This window comes from Sapajus apella, unplaced genomic scaffold (genome assembly GCF_009761245.1).
Source record: "Sapajus apella isolate SASKATOON/1434 unplaced genomic scaffold, GSC_monkey_1.0 scaffold42, whole genome shotgun sequence".
Taxonomy (NCBI): domain Eukaryota; kingdom Metazoa; phylum Chordata; class Mammalia; order Primates; family Cebidae; genus Sapajus; species Sapajus apella.
In genome coordinates this window covers 12167053-12192655 of record NW_022436982.1, presented here as the reverse complement: position 1 = coordinate 12192655, position 25603 = coordinate 12167053, and the positions used below count along the sequence as shown (strand labels likewise).

The 25603-nt window shown below is 37.4% G+C and overlaps 1 pseudogene; it reads left to right on the top strand.

Annotated features, from left to right (window-relative positions):
• LOC116566059 overlaps positions 1-25603 on the top strand; it is a 43336-nt pseudogene that overhangs the window by 17254 nt on the left and 479 nt on the right.

Here is a 25603-nt window from a genome sequence, read left to right as displayed (position 1 = left end):
GGGCTCCTATTTGAGTCCTTAACTTTGGTTACTTGCTGGTCATCATCATTTTGGTGAAAACTTACTTTTTATTATATGTGGATTTTTTGATCTTCTTTTTCTCTGCAGCCTTCTCATTTCTCTGAAAATTACTTTTCATATGGATTGAACTTGAGAAATATCGAGGCCTTAAAGAAGTTATGAAATATTTGGAAAATAAAGAAGAATGTACTCTTGGGAAATAAGAAAATGTCATTAGAAAGTATGACTTTGAATAGGATCCATCATCTATCATCCAGAGTTATCAATCGGCTACATTATTTAAGCAATTTACTTGAAAGTGAGACAGATAGAAAACCCATATGGTTGAAAGAGGTACAAGATAGACAAATATACCCAAATCTATGTCTGTGTATGTTTGTATGTATGTATCTATCTATCTATCTATCTCATCTATGTATCATCTCCAGAATTAAAGAAAGTAGAGGGATATTTTAAAGAGCAGCTGCTGTTTTGAAAAATATAGTTAAAGTTAAAGTAACAGAAAAAGGTTTAAATAATATTTGTTATACATTAAAAATGCAGTTATTTTTGCTTTTTTCATAGTCTGCACTACAAATAAAAATTGGTCCCAATTATTTGTGCTCAAATTATTTCACTGTATAAGATACCATGCTGAGATGTGCCAAATGATCTCCTGCTTTATAAAGGTTAGAATGTCACTCTTTCATGCAATGAAATAAATATTTATTTTTAATTTGTTCATTTTATTCACTATGGCAGACTTTGTTTCAGAAAGTCAAAGAGAAGAATACAGTTCTGCTTCAAAGCTTACAACATGGAAAAGCCATGGGTTTGGGGAGGGAGAAATAAATACCTGTGTTACTAAGCAATATAGGGGTACTTGTCACAGTAGAGGAGAGAAATGACAAGAAGCAGTCAAAGGGATAGTAGAAAAATCAATTAGTGTCACTCATGCTAAGCTAAGGCAGAACATAGGCAGTGATGTTCAATACTGCAGATAGGTTGAAAGGGATGAAAATTCACAATAGATACCTGTAATTTGAGATCACAGGTCACTACTCTCCTTAAATACAGAATTTTCAGCAACCAGTTGGGACTGAAGCCCATAGTAAGCTAGTAGTGAGACGTGGCAGCAAGTCTTTTAAAACATTAGAGAGAAAAAGATAAAACGGCAGTTTTGAAGATAACAGGGAACATACCGGCTAGGTGAGAACTAAAAATGTTTGTAGGCAAGGAGAAAGAGTCAGGAGAAGTCGAATTTGAGGATGAAAAGGTTAAAAAAAAATAAAAGTAAGTCCTAGAAGTTGGATATGTGAACACAGAAGAAATGTAGAAGAAAGGAAGTCTCTTCTTTGTCAGGAATTTGGAGGGGGTTAGGAGGCTGGTAGAGACTAAAGGAAAACATACAGCCAAAGAGATTTGAGGTGGAAACAAGGGATGCTAAAGGAATAATAAAGGTCTGAGGTTTCTGAGCAAAGTTGAAGTTGAAGAATGTATTAGATCTATCAGTTTTCATGGAGAAAGTTAGAAAGAGCTGTTCAGTTCTAGAAAAATGATGTGTGATTCACCATGTAACGTGAATCTAGTAATGAGAGTCCAGCTGAAGTCAGTGAGAATGAGCTTGTAATAAAATAAGGCTTGGATTCCTGAGACTAAGTGCAGAAGTGGAAGGCAGCATGAGCTTCCCCTGGCTGGTAGCTGATGCTGTGTTCACGGCAACACTGCGACCCTCTGATGAAAAGTCATTTAGGATGTCAATAAAGGCACCATGAGACGAAATGTTAAGAGACGTTTGAAACCTTTAACAGAAAAATTACGAGGATAGAGAGCTGCCTCGGGTAAAGAATGAAAAAGTCCAACAAAGGGGAATTTAGGAGCCCAAGAACTCTGAGGTGGAACCGTGTCACTTCTATTGGGAAGAATAAAGTACAGTGAGACCAGACACAACAGTCAGCGCCGTGGATGAGCAAATCATTGACATTGATGATGGGATGTAATGGAGAAAAGGATTGTGAGCTATGTGCTAAAATAATTGAAGTAAAATAGAAAAGAAAACTAGAGAGACACATGGCATGGAAAAATAATGAAAAATTGCCCCAAACAGAGGAATATAAGTGACTCAACAGTCTACTCCTGAACATGTGCAATATAAATTGGAAAAGTGGGAGAGCACAGGAACAAAAGATGGCTGATAAGAATAGGTAGAAAATAGCATAAGCAATAGCGTCAAAGTCACATTGTTTTTGATATGAGAGGAATGAGCTAATTATGTACTAGGTTGGGTTGGTGCAAAAGTAGTTGCAATTTTTGCCATTACTTTTAATGGCAAACTTTAATGGCAAAAACTGCAATTACTTTTCACCAACCTATATCTTTCAAATCTCTTTAAAATGTAAAATTTTACTGTAAAGTATATATCAGAAGAGGAAAAATAACTGAGGGATGATGATGTAAAAGTGATCTTGAGGCAGCAATGAGCTAAAAATATAGCCCTCTTATGAACGAGACCTGAAAGTGAAGAGAAAGCTTATTCATTAACTGACTCAACAAATATTTATTGTGTACTGAGCACATGTCACATGCTTGGAGATATGACAATGAACAGGTATGTAGGACAACAGATATAGTCCCTGCTCTCATGTGGCTTACTATCTAAAGTACAAGTCACGAAAGACCTTTTTATTTCTTAGGGAAAACTTTGGAAGATCAGAACATAGATGCTTTCAGTGTATTCTTTCTGTCAGTATTTATTAAGCAATAATGAATTTTGTGTCAAACACTGTTTTGAATGTTTGGAATATGTTGCGGAGCAAAACAAATAGTTTCTGTTCTGCTGAAGCTTATAGTCTAATGCCAGGGCAGTTGTTGATTAAGTATAAAATTAGAAAGAGTGCTAATGTCTTAAAAAGAAAAATACTAAGTACAGTGGGAACAAATAAAGGCACTGATCTCTAAGAGGGAATCAAAAAAAGTTTTCATTAAAAGTGGCATTTGAGCTAGATTTGAATACTAAATAACAGTTAGCTAGCAAAGGGAAGTGGGTAAAATGGTTATGGTTAAGCACAACCTGTTGTAAGACCCTGAGCAGGAATCGAGGAAAGCCCAGCATGGTGAGCAGTGGTGGGCCAAATAAGTAGAGAGACATAGGGAAAACAGCAGAGGCAAACAGGCCAGATCATGTGAGCCACTGAAAACCATATGAAGAATTTAATTTTTATTCTAAGATCAATGGGAAGGAATTGAATGATATTAAGCAGTATGATTAAGTGGTATGATCAAACTTTACAGTTTTCTTTATGCATAATAAATAGATTGGAAGGGTAAAAATGTATGTTAAGAGCCCAGTTAGGAGACAATTGTGGTAGTGTATGTGAACTGTGACAGCAGCTTGTCTAGTATGGAGACAGGTAGATTAGAGAAATATATTCAAGTACAACTGACAAAATTGGGTTTAAAGGTCGGGGGAGAGCTGACTTCTGAGAGTCTGGCAGGGGCCAGCAAATTTATATGAAGGGTCAGATAGTAAAGATTTTAAGCTTTTCAGGCTCTGGGGTCTCTGTTATCACTGTTCAACTCTGCTATTATAGTGCAAAAGCAGCCAGAGCCAATATGTAACATGCACAACTATGATACAATTACTCATTATTTATAGATGTTGAAATTTGAATTTCACATAATTTTTATGTCATGAAATATTTTTATTTTAAAATGTTTTCAACCATTTAAGAATATGAAAACCATCCTTAGCTCAACAGTCATGTACAATCTGGCAGAAAGTTGGATTTGTCCTACAGGGCTGTAGCTTTTCAACCTGTGGGCTAGGGTGACAGAACAGAAGGTGTTGCTACGTGCTGAAACACTGGAAGGGATCCAAGAAAACATTCAAGGATTGAGAGACGTTTATTGTAAGAAAACTAAGTTCTAAAAAACCTACAAAAATAACTGTTAGAACAGTGGGTATGAATGAATTGTGATGGAGAAAAAAAGTATAGCCTTCAAATTACTTGGTAAAAAAGGGAAATGGATGGCATCCAATTCTGGGGAAGAAAAAAGGGAAATAGAAATTAACTGGAATTAGAGAAGTGGGGTTTTGGGAATCTTCTGCAACTATGTCATTAAAGGTCTATGAGTAAATAACTTTTGGCATAACAAAATCTATGATAAAGGTTTGGATATTAATTTCATAATATATCACTTAGTGAGTAATAAGCTGTCATTGACAATCCAAGCAGGTCCACCCTCAGTTTAAGACTATTACTCAGCTTGAGCCAGTGGTCATCCATAATTAGGAAGTGATTTGTGCATCTTCCATCTCCTCTGGGACAAACCATAGAGGCTCCAGCCTTGGATAAAGGTGCCTCATTTGTTGACAAGAGTGGTGAATTTGGCAGGGTGACAGATTTCAATTCCAGAAGCTGAAGCTTCCTTAGTGACTTAATAGCAAATTATGATAGAAGTAGCATAAAATAGAAGTCTGTTTTGCTCAAAATCACCTAAAGCATGTTTTTGTCACTAATTTATTTTGTTATCTTGAGAAGGCAAGAGAACTAAGAAGCACCAACTGTCTACTGTTTACCAGACATTAAAATATACAATTTTAATTAAACGATTCATGGCATTTCTAGCAAGTAATTATTATTATTCCCATCCCACAAAAGAGAACTCCAAGACTCAGCAAATTTCTGTAACTTGTCTTAAGTTTATTCAGTTACTAAGACAGAATTCAAACCTGGTGCTGTTTGACTCCAAAATTCTTGTCCTTGTACAAAGCCATATTGGCTTCTTGAAGTTCAGTTTGCTCATCTGTAAAGATAAGGAATGTCATGAAATGATTTCTCATGTCTTTTTCGTCTCCAGCACTCTATAATTTTAGATACATAGAGGCATGATGGCCATGGGCAGAAAGAGAAATGGAAATATATAATGTGCCTTACCTTTTGACATAATTTTTCTTCCAATTAATACTATCTTCCGAAATTATGAGATGAATACATGTCTAAATTCAAAGTTACAGGGTGATACTACTTCGGATTTAAAATCAAAAACTGTGTCAATTATCCTGATAAGCAATACAAGCACTGGGTATTTATTCTTTTCAAACTTTGCCAAAAATTTTTTTAAATAAAATAAAAATTATACAATGTGCCAGCAAGTATGTCAGTTATTTAAATTATTAGGTAAAAAAAGCTACTAATCAGGTTTTTAATCTGACACTTTTTAAAACTGACAAATAGTGAAGCCTTTAGAAGTGATTTTATTCTCTCACTTTGCTGCTATTAGCTAAGTACTTTGTACTTTGATGGAAAATTGGACTTGGTCAAAATATTTTCCACACGATCACTGGGTAGGAGGTGGAAGGAAAGACAGAGAGAACGAACCAGGTAAAACACTCCAATGAGGGGTAACCATGAATAACAATATTCCAGGAAAGTTTCTACACTGAAAAGTGTTTCTAAGCAGAATGTTAAACATAAATGGACATGGGCAGCAATCATCCTTTTGGAAAACCCCTGTGTAGACATTTACTAAATATTATAATTATACTTATTTTTATTTATATTTGTAACATATGAGAAATTAATATGACAATTATACTCCACAAATATGATCAAGGGAAAAAAGAATGCAGGTTTTATATTGGAAGAGGGGAAAAAAGAAAGAAGGAAAGAGAGAGGGAAGGAGAGAAGGAGGAAAGGAAAAAAAATGAAATTTTTTGCCAACTTCTAAGATCCCTTTTCAAAGATTTTGGATTTTCTCCTTTACTCCTAGCTGAACCTTTGCTTTGTATAAGTTAGATTGCGTGTGCTTAAACCAATAAAATTCTTATAATGAGTTGTCATTATTGTTGTCCTGCAATGGGGGCATTTCTTTTTCCTTTTTCCATTATTTTGAATTCATATTTATTAGGAGTTTAGATCCATCAAAAGAACTCACAGAAAATTTCCATAGCACTATGCTTTCAACTCTGAACTTGATGTGTAAGTGTTCTTATACATTTTGTAATTCCTAGAATGTATCTCCAGGGTCACTCGTGAATTACTATATTTTGAAGCTAAGTGACATTTGCAAGCATTATTTTTATTATATTTGAAGCAGAACAAAACAAAACAAAACACCACCATTTTAATACTTTTAAAATGTTTGAAATCTAACAACAAACATAAAAAATGCAAAGAAGAAATATTGTTTTCTTCTTTTCCTTGCTATAAGTAAGCTAAAGTCTGTAAGTTGTTATTGATGATATTTAAAAATATATCTCCTCAGATATTTTGTTTACATCTTAAAAACATCCAAAAGGGCCTGGCATGGCGGCTCACACCTGTAATTCCAGCACTTTGGGAGGCCGAGTCAGGCGGATCACTTGAGGCCAAGAGTTTAAGACCAGAGTGGCCAACGTGGTGAAACCCCACCTCTACTAAAAATACAGAAATTAGCCAGGCATGGTGGCACGCACCTGTAATCCCAGCTATTCAGGAGGCTGAGGTAGGAGAACCCAGGAAGCAGAGGTTGCAGTGAGGCAAGATCACACCACTGCACTCAGCCTGGGTGATAGAGTAGACTGTCTCAAAAAATAAAAATTAAAAATTAAATAAAAATAAAAAAACATCCAAATGATTCAGCTAATTCTTATTCATATTTAAGGACAGTATTCCAGAGCAAAATATAAGAGCTTAATTTGTTAAATTCTTCTATCCCACAGCCTGCCAAGCCAAGGGTTGAAGACCAGACTTGCCCAAACCCACAGAAAGTGGGAAGATTTCATATCGCTGGGCATGGGAGCTGAGTGCTTCTGTCCTGGTTTGTTATGTAGAGAAAGTGATAGTTAAATGCACAGCTTTTTTGATTTTCAGTTCTCCCTGACATTTAGCGAAATACAGCTTTCTTAACCTGTGTGAAAACAGCAGATTACTGAATAACACCTGAGAAGCTATCAAATAAATATTTTCTGCACTTTTGATTTCTTTATTATGCCTCAAGTTAATTTATCTTCCATAGAGAAGGTTGGGTAAAATCAGCTGCAGAAGGTGCAAGTGACTCTAAATCTCTGAATATTGTAAGGATATGTGTAAGCAAGTAACAATTATGACTTATTCTCTGTCTTTCATGCCTACTTGCTTAGTCAGGGGTGATTAAAGCTTAATCAGCTTGGAACATGGTTATTGTAAATATCATAAATAGATATACTAATTTAAACACTGAATAAAACATGAATTGCTGCGTGATTTTTATCAAAAAGGCAAAGTATAACTCATCACTTCCTTTGTCTTAAGTAAATGACCTAAATACCATGTTGCACCCACACTAGGATTAAATCCAAATATGTCCTCCTACTTGTCCATCTTTTCTATCAAGTCGTCATATTTTATTCTTTGGATGAGTCCTGTGATTTTTTTCAATGGGTCAGAGCCAATTATGGGTTATTTCATTTCTGTGACACCAGTAAAAATGTTGGATTCAGTTTTTAAAAAATTATTATTAAATCATCTAAGTAGGTCAGATAAGTGAAACAACTGGGGACTCTGGGATTTTGTTTTAAATTTACGGTATTTGAAGACCTGTTTCAGTTTGCCAAAGCAACTTATACTTAAATGTAATTGCTTTTCTTAATTGCTCCAAATAATTTCTCAAGTTTCTGATTTTCCAAGCAATATGGTATTTATCATAAAACCTTACAAGTCTAGAACAGAAACAATTTTTTTAATTAAAGAGTTTTTTTCCTATTACTTTTCTTCTAAAGATAATAGTTTTCATGACATCTTTGAAAAATTCTGAGACTAAAATATGATTGACATAAAGCAAAATTATAATTGTTGAGGATGATATGACATTACAAAGGAATGTGTTTATTTCCAGATTCTCTGCTCTGTAGAAGAATTTGGTGTACAAATGCCTACATGTAGTGTTAAATTTGTTATTTTTTTGTTTTATGTCTCCCAAAGTAAGCATAAATGCTACTGGGAAAGAGAGGTCAACACTTTTGAATATAATCAAGATTTAATAAAATAGATTATAATTTATATTTTATAATGCTCTGAAGTTGAAGCCAAAAGCTGCTTCTAACCTAGAATCAGGTTGAAATATGTTATTAAGTCTTGACTGAAACATTATTAATTTCAGATTTAACCAGATCCTTTTTGTAATTTTTATACTTTTGTAATTATTTAAAAGTCAAATTATTTTAAATGCATGAGAAAGTTTGCTTTTCTTCTTTTTTGTTTTTTGCAAAAACAATAGAAAAGTTAGAAAAGAAAGTTAAAGGAAATTTCATGTGTATCTTCTATCATACACTTTTGGTAATACAAAACATAATGTTATGATATAGGTCATAAACAATTTGTATTTCCCTGAGATAGTAGAAATAGATAGGTACATTACTAGAGTGAAGTATTATGTTCTCAATTATTCCTTTTTAAACACAACTTTAGCACGAACTTTAATACCAAATTGTACTTCAAAATTTTAATAACAACAATATTGTGGTTACATACATTTTTAAAAAATATACATTTATATATGCGTCCATTTTAAATACATGTTGCTGTTTTTCTTATTCAAATGATGTTCAATCTAATTATCTGCCTTGGATTTTTTTAGCTTTTATAAGAATGTGGAAAAGAACCACTTTATTTTACCTGGTAAATACAAGTTACATTCTACAGTGGTATGGGGAGCTGAAGATTTCTTTGTAACTAGTGTAGCTGTTCCTAACAGAATTTGAACTTTTCTTGTAGATATGAGTCTGATAGATAGAAAAACTATAGAGCCGTCAGGCTTACCTGGGTCCTGAATATTTGAAAGACTGTCCCGAGAATACTGGCAGCACCCAGACGATAGTGTGCACCTTTCGACAGTCACTGTATTCATTCCCGGGAAACCAGTATCAGGCTGAGAATTCTCTAAGGAGCGTTTGGCAGCCAGGGAGCTGATTCCAGCCCTGATACCAATGCTCTCCAAACTTCATTTACTTCTTAAAAGAATATGAAAATATCTATAACCTCTTGCAAAAGTTTAAAGTGACATCTAAAATTTGTTCAAAATGTAAATATTATGTAACCTCCAACTTTTCTTAAATATTAATCTTTTATGTTGTTTTAAAATTGATTAAAATTGTCATGTTATTTTTAAATGTATCTTATGAAATTTAGATAAGAAAGTGATTTAATTTTCTGTCATCAGAAATCTAAGAATATAGCAATTCATAAATGAACTATTTATTAATAGGTGAAAATTTTACATCTTCCCTCTATGTTTTAAGCCTATTGTAAATTTTTCCTTTCTCATTCAGTTTTATCCAAATTTTATATAATTTAATTTGCAAAATATAATTTTATTCTATTTTTAAGTCTTCTACTAATGACACTGCTATACTTCTTTGCAGCAAAAATATAGAAAAAATAATTTTTAAATTTCCCAACGGGTTTTAAATGTTAAAAAATATTTCTTCTGTAATATTACAATTATTATTAGTAAGCATGTATTAATGTATCAAAATATATTATATTATTGAACTGTTTATTATAAATAATTAAAATATCAAAATATTGACAAGCATACTTTAAATTTAAAGGAATAAAAGTATCTTTTAATAGGTTTAGGTTTTTCCCTCATAGATCTGTATCTGAATGTTACTTATTGCTAGAATAAGTTAGAGTTTGATAGTGCTTCTATTCTTGTCATTTTAATTGAGGTAAATGCTAAAATAAATAAAACCCTATTTATAAATGAGAATAAAAACACTTTAAATTACAGTTATGACATTTAATTCATGGACCTTTATAAACTTTTATGCCAAAAATTACATATTGATCTGCCATGCAAAAGTATTTTTAAAGATCTATCAGAGAAAAATTTGTTTGGCCCCTTCTTCATTTCAGCAAAAAGCAAAGAATTAGAGGCCCCCTAGGATTTGTTATCCAGACATGAAACTCTTTCCCTCTTTCACACCTACACCAGTTGAAGCATTTTTCCCTCCAAGACAATGCTGCATAATAAGATTCCAGGTGGAGGAAAAGCATGGCTTCTTTGTAACTACAGACCCTTTTTTTAGGCAAGAATTCACGTGAAATGTGTGGCTCTGAAACCATCCTTAACACTACTCATGCTCTTAGAAAGTCTTTGTGAACCTCCATATGAGTACTTTTGTTGAGGACCACTGTCTTGCATCTGTGGGCCCCTGGTGACCTAAGAAGTATTAAAGAAAAAATAAATAGGAAGATGGGCTGTTTTCACTGCATGTCTACTGATGGTTTTTCTCTAACATTTTAGTTTGTGATTATTTCTTAAAACCCTGACAAATAGATAAGAAACACAAGTCAGCGTACTGTACCAAGAAAGGCCTGGATTTAAGAGTCCAAAAGCATAGTTTCAACTATTAGCTATATTCCTAACTGGCCTCTGGAAAACATCGCCACGTTTCTCTGGGCCTCAGTTTTCTCATTTGAAGGCTGGGACAGTGTTTCCCAAAGCTAAATGAGACGACTTTAGGTGGTATACTTCCAAACTTGATTTGATACACATTTCTCTTATTGTTTATCAGGAAAAAATAGTCAGTCTACTAAATCCATGATCATTGAATATAGTTTTTTAGAAGTTATCTAAAAGATATTTTAGGTTTTTTAAAAAACAAAGATAATCTATTTAGAAAAATATTAAATAACTAGATATATTAAAATCCATGTGTAGAAATTAATGAAGTTTGTAAAATACTAGAATTACAATTCCCATGGTTCCATCAAGGTCTAGCATTATATGATTTTATAAAAAACATTTGGAAGGGAAAGAAAGGAAGGGAGAAAACAAGGAAGGAAGAGGGAGAGGAAGGGAGAAAGGAGAGAAAGGACTTTAAGAAGGATATATATTTCTAGGTAGACTTGTAAGACCCCATAGTCATGGATGGCAAATAGCATCCCATGCAAGAAAGTTCAAAAGGCAAGTACAGGCGAATTATTCAGTTAAGCATTAATGAATAGATGTTTTAAAGGCAGAATACCAATTATGCGAATCAGGCTTTCTTGACTCTCTGAGCTTGAGCTGAAAATCTTTACCATGTCTATATATCCAAGCCATGTGGAAATTTTAGTAATTACCCATCCAAGGCAGGCAAATAAAACTTAACCACAAGGCTCAGAGGACTGAATTACATGCCTACGTAGGCTGTCTTTACCGATAGAATTATCCAGGTAATCTAATAACCTCCTTATCACATGGTCTGTGTTGCCATAGCCAATTTCTAATGCCAGAATTTTAATCAGGATAGCTTACAGAGAATACATGCTCTGCAAATAGTGTAGGTTTTTCCTGGTTATTAAAGAAATTCAACTTTTAAAAAAGGTTATTCATTATTCAGAGATAAAGAATAGACTGAATTAATGAGTATACATATCTAGGATATGTGTAAATACATCCAGCTATTAATGATAAGATATTTCTATTGTTATGTTCAATTTTCCTGAATTTTTGGGTAATATATAAAGAGTAGAATCTAACTTTCCTTCCTCTCCCCTCTTGTGTCCTAATTCTTAAGATAAATAAAATGAAAATTGTTCAAATAAAAATATTTAGTGTGTACATGTACAGAGGCACACACACACACGTATACACACAAATGAACACAGGTACACATAAACACCACCAAACAAAATTTATTTTAGAATTGTATCAATTGGAGAATGAATCAATCCAAGAAGCATATGAGAAATATGTCTCAACTATGCTCTAAGCTAATTCCTTTCTTGTCCTCTTGCCTTATAGTCTAACAAAGGAAAGTCACTCTATTTGGCCTAGTCTTCAGTGTTTTCCAGGTTCTAGGTGCGTTTTCTCCAAATAACCACGGTAACTCTATATTTGTGATTTTTCAAAGCATTTTTCCACCCATTTTCTGTATTTAATACATCAGTCTTATGGGATAGGAACACCTAAAGAAGAAGTGGCCAATTTCTCTGAGCATTTCCTTTTGCTAGAAAAATTTAGAATACTAAGAAAGCAACACTAACAACAGCTCCCATTTATTAAACACTTATTATCACCTGGGAGTATTTAAGTACAAAAATATTTATTATTCCTCACAACATTGAAAAGAGATATTATTTTATTTTATAGATCAGTAAGGGATGCTCTGAGGTTAACATTCTCAAGGTTATACACATAGTAGCGGCAGAATTGGCGTTTGAACCTAAATTGATCTTTTTCTGAAACTACAAGGACTTTCTTCTATTTCGTCCCACTCCCTTACTAATGGTTCTCACTTAATGTTTGTTGAGTGAAACCTAGTACTCAGACATGCTGTTTTCAAATAAGCACAATAGCAGATGTCAGTTCAAATCCCATAGATAGCAAGAATTAAGTAGAAAGGGTTGGAAAATTTCCCAACTGACTGTGAGTAATAGTGAGGCCATCTGGGTAATATATAAACCCATTCACACCAATTCTTCTCCAAATGCCCCAGAAGCATTATTACTTAGCAGAGCAGTCCAAAAAAGGTTAACCAGCTGCCTTAAAGAAAGGTGAGGAAAGAGGAGGTTTGCTCTAACATGGTCAGGTCATTCCACTGCCACTACCATCCTGGAAGGGTCTCTTTTCAACAGGTGTCAGTCTTGGGACTACTCCAAAGAAGAAAAAGAAAAGATAGGCAATACACACTTAAAAAAAAATCTTTTCTTATTTATTCCTAAGTTGAAAGGAGAGAGTGTTAGCAGAATGTGAGTGTAGTATATTAAGAAATGAAATAAAACGGTTGATTTAGTGCAGTGTTTTCACTGTTCTGGTAAGAATGAAACACATGGGTATTTGCAAACTAAATGCTCTTGAAATTGCATTTTGAACGGTTATTGATCAATATAAAGATATATGATGAAATGATAAAATTCATGCCAATAATTTAAATTAAAATCTTCTTTATTTAGAACATTAAATAGCAAATTAAAACACCATAAGAAACTGAAGAGGGTCTGTCAAAGGAAGACCACTAATCTACCACCAGCAGTAGGTTTCAGTTCCTCTAATTATCCAAACATGAGGGAATGCTGGCAATGTGAACATTCAGTGGCAAAATATCTGAGGATTATGCTACCTAAACACATGCAGGTTTTCATACTTATCATTGCTATACTTTTTTTTTTTTTTTGGTAAGTTCCAGGGTACATTGTGCATACATTCTAAATGCTGATCTGTTAAATCTGTGGGCAAATTGTCAAAGACGTCGCCAAAAGATAACAGCAGAAAGCCCACATTCAAATGCTGGAAAAAAAAGGAATAGGCTCTTGACAATGAGGGAATTAGATAATGCTTATAAATCACACTTGGGAGGCACTTTCTTCATGTTCACCAGATCTGTAACATTCCTTGAAGCAGAGTAAGGCATGCTTTATTCTTTTCTTTTTCTATGTTAGGTCACAAGTTTAGAGTATATCTAAAATTTATTGGAAACTAATTGTGTCCCAGGATCTATGTTTAGGACATTTATTTGCACTGTCTTGTTTAATTCTTACAACAAGCTTATGAGGAAAACTCCATTATTACTCTATGTATTATGTGAGGAAATTGAAGATTAAAGAAGTCAAGCATCAGTAGTCATGTGGCTAGTAAGTGAGCCTCTGAGATTCTAGAACAGGTCAATCAGACTCCAAACTCCTTTAGCACACACTGCATTATGTGATAAGAACATAAGGGAGTTGCCCAGGGTATCTAATCTCACACCTAACACCATTAATTCCAAAGTCCTTTATGTTTCCATACCCACATTCTCCTCTATATTGAATCTAGTAGTGGATTGTATTAAAGGAAGTGCAGATTTTTCCTCTCTAAGAATGTCTACATTGAAATTATTTACCCCAAGATGGTTTTCATCCAGACAGACAGAAGTATACCCATCAGGAATAAATATTTTCTGAGTACTTACCATCTGCCCCACACTACGATAACACCATTGTGTTCACTGAAATGAACTTGATGGCTTCTGAAATTCCACGCAGCAACATGTTTCTCTAAATCCAATTAAAATAGGAACTCATAACCTTTTCAGCTTATGTGTTTACTGTTAACAGAAAGGGTGAAATAAAATGATTTCATTTCCTTTTGCACTGTTTGAGGAGCAGGGGCAGAAAGCCCAGCTTCTTGACTTTGAGTCATACACCTTGAACAGTAGGTTGGACAAACTGGTGGTCACCTTCAGGTCCCAACCTGTAGAGCAACCCACCTTGGAAAGCCTCATCATTCAGGGAGGTAAACCTGCCAGGCTCCACAAACCTAGACTTGCTGGTGAAAGGCCTCTCCAGCCAAGAACAGCACAGCCAGGAAAGGGTAGTGGGCGGTAGAAAGCAAGCTCAGAGCTGGCAAGTGGGCAGAGTGAGTCACCTCTTTGATGTGGAGTGGTTATTCCAAACACAGCAAAGGTGAGCAAGCATTTCCTTCCCCTGACTACCCTACCTACAGTAGCAACAGCCCCTTAGTGTAGGAAACTGAGTCACAGGCTAGGAAGGTTTCAGAGATGCAGGAGGAAAATTGCTAGACTATATTGTAATATTAATTTTGCTAAGAGAAATTTAGTGTCAGCCTGGTAAAATATCATTCTACCTTATGTGCATAAACTAATTTTCCCTTTGTTACCACAATCTTTCCTCACTGCTCCCTATTCTTAGTAGGGATGCCAACTGAGAGATGTACACGTAGAGTAAGGCCTTTCGGCAGAATTAACTCTTTAAAGGAATTGATGAATGTGAGTAAAAAGAAGACTGGGATTGTCTTATTAAGATAATTGAAATGCCATTTTAAAAAAAGATTGTTAAACCCACCGGTGGTTCTGGGAATGCCTGGTTTTTTCCTAAGAACTGTTTGGGATACTGGGTTATGCTAGAATCCACCTGCCTCAGCCTAAATGGATTTGCAGAAAACAGAGGAAAAGCACTGGTGTTCCCATTGCTTTCAACTTGGGGCAGAATTGTCTATTGGTGTCTCAGCATGGGCCCTTCTTTACACTCTCTGGAAGAAAGGCACAGAAACATAAGGGGTATGTTTTCTAGACTCCTTATAAGTCGTGCTCTGGTTTAGGGTCTTCTAACGAGAGACACCTGTAGGAGAAGGTGGAAGAGAGGCACTGTTATTGCTCTGGAGTTAGCGAGCAGGTGCAGGGTCCTTGGCAGAGAGCAAATCTGAGGTTTTGCCAGTGACTTCTAGGGGTCTGCCTGCAAATCACCGACTTAGGTGCTTCAGGAAACTAAGGCCAGTGTTGAAGTCTCCCTGCAACTCCTGCCCTACCTATTTCCTGAATATTCCCTGATTTTCTTGTCTTACAATGTTTTGTAATCCCTAAATTATTTCCTGATTGAATAGCTAAAGTGGTTTCTGTTTTTCACTAAGCGCTACCTGTCACATACTTCAAAAGGGCAAAGAATGTATCCAACTAATTTACCTTTCATAAATTATTAAGCACCTTTTTAACTTAAGAATTCATCTTTTTCAAACTTTTATATTTTCATTATATGCCCAATTCTTGCGGCAATGACTTACAAAATTTACTATGAAGTCATGAAATATATTTCATGCTTCTCATGACATCTGTTGTACAATATTAACATATTAACAATATTAACATAACATCTTTCCTATGCCCTTGAAGAGTTCTATATGTTTAGTCTCTTCTTATGTCAGAGAATACAGACACACATGCACAACCTGAGTTTTATTTTTTAAATTTAGTTGGCTTTGTCTAAATATTTTCAGAGCAAAGAGTAGAAGGAGAGACAGAAATCGCCTGAATTCTTAACAATAGCATCCAAGATTTTGAATCATACAGGCCAGAATAAAGAGGCAAGGTGAGACTTTCGGAGAAAATATAATCTTTGTGAATTAGTGTTCTTCCTTCGCAAAGATCAGGCTTAATCTTTGCTCCATCTTGCCTCTTTTATATATATTTTCATTTCCCAACTAGCAAAGGAATTATGCTGAATTTTAGACACTACTTACCTGAAGCTCAACATTGTGGGTAAGGGGACTTGTTCTGAGCAGTTTAAATTCTAAGGCCTCATCATTATTGAATGAAAATGGAGTGAATAAAGTATCACGAGATTAATCAGGTTAACATGGTTGTATATGCTTTAGTTTGCTTACCTAGGACATTATAACTGAAAAAGAAAAGCTCTACAATTTCGTGAATGATGTCATTTGATTATGTGACTTCTCTAGAAAGTAATAGTTTAGATGTTCGCTGCCCAAACTATATCATCTCTCTTTCCTTTGGGTGTGCTATGAGATTTTCAATGTAAATAAGATGTCAAAAACTGGAAGCCCAGACCACAGAACAAAGATGGCTTGCAGATTTATCTATGTATTCATTCATTCATTCATTTAAAATAACATTAATGAAGTTTCTACCATACGCCAGCCTCTGTTCTAGGCATTGGAGACATAGCCATGAGCAAAATAAACTAAAATCTCTGTCTTTGAGTAGTTTACATTCTGTTGTTGGAAGAGATAGAAAAAGAATCAAATAAATAAAATGCATAATGTTAGATGAAGATAAGTGTTTTCTGAGCAAAATCAAGCAGGAAAGAAGTATGGGGAGAGGATATGATTTCAAATAAGGTGGTCAAGGAAGGTCTTACTGAGGTGAAGACATTTAAGAAAAGACAAGAAGGAAGTGAAGGAATGAGCTATGTAGCTTTGTAGGGAAAGGGTGCTCCTGGTGAAAAAAGTGCTGGTGCAATGGCCTTGAGACAGGAGAGTGCACTGCACAGCTCAGGAACAGCTAGGCCAATGTGGTGGTGGCAGAGCAAGTGAGAGACTGGCAGGAGGGCTGTAGGAAGGAGGTTAGAGAAGTAGCAAGTACCTGTTTGTAGCCATTATGAAGACTTGAGATATGTGTTCTGCTAATCCAAACACAGTCTAAAAATCATGTATTCTATAACATTTTATTTCTAATACTCCTAAGATTTGGCAATGCTACATAGTACATTACCACACTGTGACAGCAAAGCTGAAAGGTAGTTGCCCCTTGATATGATTTCAGGGCTTTCTCGCTTTCTTTTTTTTGTTTTGTTTTTCTTTTTGAGACAGGATCTCACTCTGTCACTCAGGCTGGAGTGCCGTAACACAATCTCAGCTCACTGCAACCTCTGCTTCCCAGACTCAAACCATCCTCCCTTCTCAGCATCCTGAGTACCTGGGACTACAGGTGCATGCCAATATATCTGGCTAATTTTTGTATTTTTAGTAGAGACAGGGTTTTTTCATGTTGCCTGGGTTGGTAACTCCTGGGCTCAAGCGATCTGCATGCCTCAGCCTCTCAAAGTGCTGAGATTACAGGCATAAGCCACCACACATGGCCCCCAGTGTTTCCTATTTCTGATGTGCTCACACTTGGCCTGCTTTATTAGCATCTAAATTGATTTTTATCTTGTGTCTTTATAAATGAGGGGTCAATTGACAGCTGCTTTAGTCACTTCATAGCCAAAGTGTTGATGGAATGATTCTAGGTTTGGGGGGATACAGTCCTGAAAGCAGCTCCTTTTGGCTTCCTTTGGAGTCCACACTGTTTTATGAATAACCACAAGCCACATGTATTATTAGGTGACAAGATTTGCTGTCTCATCACAGCACTACACATTCAAGTGTCTGTCACCCGTGCACTCAGGAAGACATGTGGCTATGGGCCAGTACATTGTAAACTCAGTTGTTCTAGTTTCACTTTGGACATTCAGAGCTGCCTTTTGAAATGAGGAGAGGTTTTTTTAGTTTGTTTTTGTATTCAGAGTTCAGCTTTATTTAACAGATAACATTGAGGAATAGAGTTTAGTTGTGTATCTATGTGTATGTGTGTGGTTGACACGAGCAGGGAGAGAGAGTAAGAGAAAGGGTGTTGTCCATGATCAAATAAAAATAAAATATTCTGACTCTTTCACATTTGTGGCATGCTTTATCCTCTGCTAACTACCAATATCCAGAATTTGATCTGGACTGGTTGGAAAATCCACAAGTCCTAAAAATGATCAAATGTCCTCTCTATGGATGATTTTCTTTTTTAAATGTATTACAAAATATCTTTATCCACACCTGATGACTCAGAAGCTATTATATTTTTATCTTCCTAATTCTGGTAGCCAAAAGTTAGGGTTGAGTCATTCAAATGTTTCCTAAATGAGTTACAGAACGTACACTTAGTCATAATAAATGTCGTTGTATACAGCAGACTTGTTCTGGGGCAGTACCAACTTGTGCCCGGGACATTTATGTATTTAGAGGACTTTTTAATTAAATGAACATGAGTATGAATTACTTTTATAGCTGACCTGAGCCATAAGTCTGCTTTATAATATTTAAATCATAGTTTAGAAAATTCAAGTTGAAAACTTCAAAGTAAATTTAAGTCAAAAACATTTAAAGTGACAAAGAGACATGGATATTTAATAATTTCTTTAAAACAATTCAGGCAGATAACTGATTCACCTTCAAATGATTGGCTTTGGTACTTCTCCCCTTGAGTGAGAAAAATGCTTAAAAGAACAGGAACTGCATTTTAAATCAATTTTAAAGGAGGTTTCTGGTTTTTTTAGGAATTATGTTTTCTCTGGCTCAGCAAGAGCTCTGCCACCAAGCCTACAGAAAGAGACTCCACAGTATAAAACACTAAAATAACAGGATCTCATTGGGTATGAGGAGAAGTAAAGGTAATTGCAGCCATGGCTACAGTAAAAGCAGAAAATGGAACATTTAGAAAAGGAATACACTGTAAATTGTCAATTTGAAAAATGCAAGACATATTTGTTACAATTCAGTGTCCACTCTTGACTATCTAGGTTGGATTTCATGTGAGACAGACCCAGAGTCAGAGATTTGTGTGCTTGAAGTTTATTGTAGTACTTTTGGGAGTAAGACCCAGGAGAAAGTGAAGAAAGAACTGGCAGAGAAAGAAGCTGAGCTGCAATTCAGTATCGGTGAAGGCCACAGTCAGTCCTGTGGGCAGCTCTGTAGCTGGGATGATCTTTTAGAGATGTCCTAAATTGAGGCAAGAGGCTCTCTTTGGCCAAAGGCATTTCTGAGGCAGCGACTCATTTGCAAAGCTTCAACAGCCAATGTGGTAGCTGGGGCAATGGATGTTTATCATGAATAGGAAATTTGGGGAGGGCACTTTAGCATCCACTACAGTTAATATAGTTTCATCCTTCAAAGATAAGAGAAGCTATGGCAGTCAAAATGTTGAATGACGCTTAGATCTCACTGGATTAATACCACATGGTTAGTATCACAGCAAGTGTGGTATGTTGTGTCATTTGGATGCAGAAAACCTGAAATCAAATTGTAGCTTGACCATTTATTGTCTGTAGACAAGGCAAGCTACATAATTTGTAGAGCTCATTGTAAAATAAAAATGTGGAGACCCTTATTAAAAAGGTGGGAAAAAAGTGCCATTAAAAGTACTAAAATAAAAGCTTTTTTCTTCCTTTGGCAGACCCTCTTCAGCTTCTTACAATGTTTTATTTGCTATTTCACGTTCTAAATAAAAAAATTAAATTATTAGCATTAATTTTATTATTTCATCATATATCTTTATATTGAGCAATACCAGTTTAAAATGCAAATATAAGAGCATTTAGTTTGAACATACCCATGTATTTCATTCTTACCAGAACAGTGAAAACACTGCACAAATTCAATTGTTTTATTTCATTTCTCAATATACTATACTCACATTCTGCCAACACTCTCTCCTTTCAACTTACGAGTAACTAAGGAAAGACTTTTTAAAAAGTATGCATTGCCCTACTTTTCCCTTTCCTTCTGTGTTATAATTTTCGGCATAAAGGATTGGCTAGTACAGAGAAGTAACATGAGTATGAAAGATTTCTTGGTTGTGTTTCCTAGGACACCATTGCCTTCTTTTTGCATTTAAAGAAAATTCTGGTTTGAATAGTAAGCTTGCTCAGTCATAGATATGACACATTTACTTTGTACTGACTTTTGAGTTTTACTGACCTTACATATTCCACAACAGAATTCTGTGCTCCTGGAATGACAAAGAGTACACACTGTGTGTAGCCCATCTGCTTACACATGTGCTCCCTTGTCCTATCTAACGTCACTTAGAAAAAACAAATTCTATGCAACTGCACAGGTCATGTAACTGACGCTGACTATGAAGTTGACTATAGCTATGGGACTTTGTAAATCATCCAATCTCTCTGAGTCTTAGTTTCCTAATCTGTAAAATCGGTGTAATTATACTTAGCATGCAAATGTAAATAATTACCTGAGAACTAAAGAGACAATATATGTAAAATTGCTATACAAGGAGAGAAGAAAACTAATGCTTACCGAGCTTCTGAGTCCTACTACAGCTGTTCCGACATACTTGCCTCAAGATCATCCCGGACACCTTTTATCCCTTGAGTCTTTGTATATTTACTAGTCTTAGGAAATAATTTCTGCCTCTCTGAGCTCTTTCACTTTGTGATACTAACTCATTGTCAAATTCCAGCTTTCATGTCCCTTAATTTAACAAAAGTTTATTAAGCACCTAATATGTGCCAGGTGTTATGCAAGGGGGTAGAATGGGGTTAAAGTTAGCAATCTCAAGACTAGTTAATTTCCCCTCTTCAGTGAACTTACTTGTCATAGAATGTATCATATGTTATATTGCCCGTTTGTATGTCTGCATCCCGCCTATACTGTCTCCTTTATTTACCCATCATAGCTGTAGTACATATACTGTGCCTGGTATACAGCAGATACTCACTAAATATTTGTTGATTGGTTGAATGAATACCAGCCATTATTGGAATGCAAGGTAAAGAGGTTGATCAGCAGTTGATCTGGATGAGGAGAGAGGAATGAACTGAATAAATAAATTTGGTAATCCTTAGCGTATAGGCTACAGAAGAAGTCATGGAAATAGAGGAGACTTCCAGGGAGGTTATGTATACTGAGGAAGAAACCAACAATGGAGCCTAAACAACATGTACGTATCAGAGGAATCACAGGAGGAAGGACTAGGGAAGAAGACTAAACCAGTGCTCACAGTGAGGTAGAGGAAGAATCAGAAGGTGTGATTTCTGAGAACTTAGATGAACTCTTTGGTTTCATTGATTAAAAGACATCATAGATACAATAAAAATAATTTCAGTGCTCAAAATACATTTGATTAAAGAGTGAATATGACTTAAGGAGGAGGCCAAATTAGGTTCATTGCACCATGTACATGAAGATAGAAATAGAGATTTTGGGGCCTTGATAATAGAATTTGTTTAGAATCTTTTCTTGTGGCTTCAATGGGAGAAAGTGCAAAAAGCAAAGAAAAGTGGAAAAAGAAAAGGTCCCTAGAAATGTCCAAATGTGAAGGCAATCAAAGGAACAGTCTATAAGTAGCAAGAGTAATTAAGAAATGATAACTGGATCTAAGCAGACTGAAGTTCAACACATGTAACAAATGTGCCATCTTTAAAGTAAGCAATAACTTATGAAAGAGAGGCAGGAATGATGGGGTGTTCACAGAACAGCTTGTTGGGGAAGGAGAGCAGGAGGTTGCTAAAAGGTTCTTCAGATTCATAGCCAAGGTACCCTGCTGAGAGTGAGGGTCCCAAGAGTTTGGTCATTCTTGAAAGAAATAGGAAAGGCTTTTAGCGGTTAAGCAGGAGAATTGACCAGAGATATGTCACGGAATTGACCTGTTACATTAAGTGCCACAGGATAGTGGAAGGCTATAACATTGTAAATGCATCACGACCTGTTGATTTCATCCAGCAGTGCTCAGCAGGCTGTGAGTAGGAACAGAAAAGAATGGGGCATTAGATGGATCCAAGTCTGGATGTTTGCATGGTGTGTCAGAAGGACAAGAGGATGAGATTTGATCCTTCTGATAAAAGAGACTTGAAAATGATCAATCATATAGTTCAGTGTGAATAAGAAAGAAGATAAGACCAGAATGGACTTGGTAAATAGTAATAACAAGATCTACAACACACAAATTAATATGTATTGTACTTTTATTTAAGCCAGGCAAAGTGCTACAATCTTTTTGTATGTTACCTAACTGAATACTCTCAACCATCCTGTGAGATAGGAACTATCAGTAATATATATCACTTTGGAAAATGAGGATGCTGAGGGTTAAGATGAATAAGTAACTTACAGCTTTTTCAGCTATTAGGTAGTAGACCTTGAACTTGACTTCAGGTATTTCAGCTCCAAGGTTGTTCCATTAAAAATATATAAATATTAATGACAGCAAAGTAGAGATGAAGATGAAAGCAGAAGCTCCCTAGATGAATTGGACTTTATGTTGAATGAACTGAATATTAGATTTCAAGATATTTCAGAGGTAGGTAGTCCATCCAGAAGATGAAAAGACCCAAAAGAGTTGGCGTGTGAAGGGACTTGTAGGGAAAGATATTGGCATCGAGCAACATCCAATCACTTTCAATAAAATAACATGTCTAAATTGCATCCAGGTCACAACGCTACACTCACATTCTCCCTTTTCCCCAAAGAAATCTTCCCTAATTCTCTTTTCTGGAAAGAATTTATTCTTCCTCTGAACTCACATAATTCTGTCTTTGCCTGAATCATACAATAATATTTTGTTTATTTGTGTGTGTGTATGTAGATAAGATAGATAGATAGATATCTTATTTTCCCTGAGCCACACACCCATTAGTCTGTTTCATCCTTAAATTTTCTCAAACCTCTAATATAGTATCTTGCATGTGTAAGATGTTGAATATAAAAGATGTTGAAAAGACTAACAAATCGAAACTTCAAATATTTTTAACTTTCAGATGATAATTGGGTTTGATGTTTCTCTTCTGCCAAAATGCAGTATTCTTAGTGTTTTCATGTTCCTTGAATATTTGAGACCCTTTTGAACAGAATATAAAGTTATACTGATTTTTAAATAATACTATTGCATTTCTCAACTGACTTTTGAAACTAATTATATGTTAAAGAGATTTCCTAACTGCAAGGTAGTAGCATTGCAAATATACTTTTCATATAAACCTATAAAGCAAAAACATAGTTTTTTTCTATTGGAATATACCTACCAGTAATCACAGCTATGATTACTTAATATTGACTGATTGTCCCAAGCAATGGAAGATTGTACTGACATGAAAAATTATTAAAGTAATGAAACAAATATGCTATAAACTCCAATTTTAATTGGTGATTGATTTACTGAGAAAAAATGAAAGTGAGGTTTTGACATATTTCCGATTATTCTACATTAAAAAGAAAAGTAAAACCAGGCTTCCAACTTTCACAAAAATTAATTTTCTTCTAAGAAGGAAACCTATTTCATCTGTGCTGTTACTGATGAATTTATACTTAACTATTAAATCATTGTTGTCTTATAATTCTGAGCATGTTTCTATTGCATTTAAGAAAGGCCATTTGAGTTCTGTGAAACACCTGCAAACGTAGGTGAGTGTGAAATGTTGGCTGCATCTGAGCACGTTTAAAATAATGTGTTTATTACTCACTTAAAATCCCAAGTCATCTACTACTTATAAATTAGAATGAGTTGCTGAATTAAAGCCTAGGTTATGATGCAAAATCAAACTCCTTTATTTAGTGAGTAGAAATGTGAATTTTCCAACATGGTATAAAAATCAAATGTAGTTAAAGCCGTAGGCGGGGTCCTGGGCCTCCCTCAGCGCCTCAAGAGGGCTCCCTGTGGGTGACCCTCTCTGCATGGGGTAGGGACGCACTGGGGGTCACCAGGAGCGACCTCTGGGTGTGCAGGCACCACGGAGCTCCGGGTCTCACTTTTGGGACCCGCCCCCCGTGCCCTGCCCCCCTCCCCCCCACACACATCTGGAGGCAGCGGTCCACCCTCCCGGGAGGAAGGACTTTACTTTCCTTTCCATATCAGGGCAAAGGGCAGTGTTTGCCTCCAATCCAATCCCTTGGACCCATCTATCCTTCCCCCAGGACTTCAACGACAGAAGACTACAGGTCTGTCATTGTACACGTGGTCGACCTGATCACTGCATAGGAGGCTAACAAATTAACAAAATCCAACGGGATTCAGGCTGTAAAATACAGATTTCCCCAGACACTGGTGGCCTATCCGAGCGCAGTGTGTGCTTGACAGGAGCCCCAGAATCTTTCCAGAAAGCGAAGATGATGCACACATTGTGTCTCGGGGTCGTGGGGGCCCCCCAGGATAGTTCCACGACAACGCCAACTGGGGCCAGAACCGCGCCAGTGCAGGAAATCATGATCTCCGCAGGCGACACCAGCCTGGTCATCGGCAAGGACGGGGAGACCGTTAAGCAGCTGCAGGAACGCGCTGGAGTGAAGATGATCTTAATTCATGACGGTTCTCAGAATTCGAATGTGGACAAGCCTCTCCGGATGAATGGGGATCCTTACAAAATGCAGCAAGCCTGCAGATGGTGATAGACATCCTCCGAGAACCAAGGCGGCTTTGGGGACCAGAATGAGCAAGGACCTCGGATTGGCAGGGCATGGATGTGCGGGTGCCCATGATTCTCTGCGTGGTCATTGGCCGGAGCGGAGAGATGATCCAGAAGATCCAGAATGACGCTGGTGGGCAGATACAGCTCCAGCAAAATGACTGGACAGGGCCCGAGAAGATTGTTCATATAATGGGGCCCCCAGACAGGTGCAAGTACGCAGCCCGGATCGTCAGTGGCCTCCTCCACAGCCTCAGAAGTGGTCCCCCAGGCTCTCCAGAGGGTCCACACATGCCCCCGGGGATCCGAGGCTGAGGAAGAGGCCAAAGCAACTGGGGGCCCCCTGGCGGGGGATGATCTCCACTCCCACTCACAAGTGAGGCCTGGTCATGGGCCGAGGTGGCGAGAACGTGAAAGCCATAAGCCAGCAGACGGAAGCCTTCCTAGAGATCATCCAGTAGATGCCACCCAACGGGGACCCCAATTTCAAGTTGTTCATCATCCAGGGTTCGCCCCAGCAGATTGAGGAGCAGCTTATCGAGGAGATCGAGGGTTCTCTCTGCCCTGTTGGACCACGCCCAGGCGCCCCAGGCCCTGCTGGCCCAACGCGGTCCTTCAACCCTGGGCCCTTCAACCAGGGCCACCTGGGGCTCCACCGCATGCCAGGGGGCTCCCTCCTCACCAGTACCCACCCCAGGGCTGGGGCAATACCTACCCCCAGGGGCAACTTCCTGCTCCTCACGACCCAAGCAAAGCAGCTGCGGCTGCCCCGGACCCCAACGCCGCGTGGACCGCCTCTACTCGCACTGCTACCAGCAGTCCCCGGCCCGCCCCTGCCCCGCGCCCATCCGCTCCAGGCGCGCCCCCTCAGCCCCCGCCCACCCGCTCCAGGCGAGGCCCCTCAGCCCACGCCCACCCGCTCCAGGCGAGGCCCCTCAGCCCCCGCCCACCCGCTCCAGGCGCGCCCCCTCAGTCCCCGCCCACCCGCTCCAGGCGCGCCCCCTCAGCCCCCGCCCACCCGCTCCAGGCGCGACCCCTCAGCCCCCGCCCTCCCGTTCCAGGCGAGGCCCCTCAGCCCCCGCCAACCCGCTGCAGGCGCGCCCCCTCAGCCCCCGCCCACCCGCTCCAGGCGCGACCCCTCAGCCCCCGCCCACCAGCTCCAGGCGAGGCCCCTCAGCCCCCGCCCACCCGCTCCA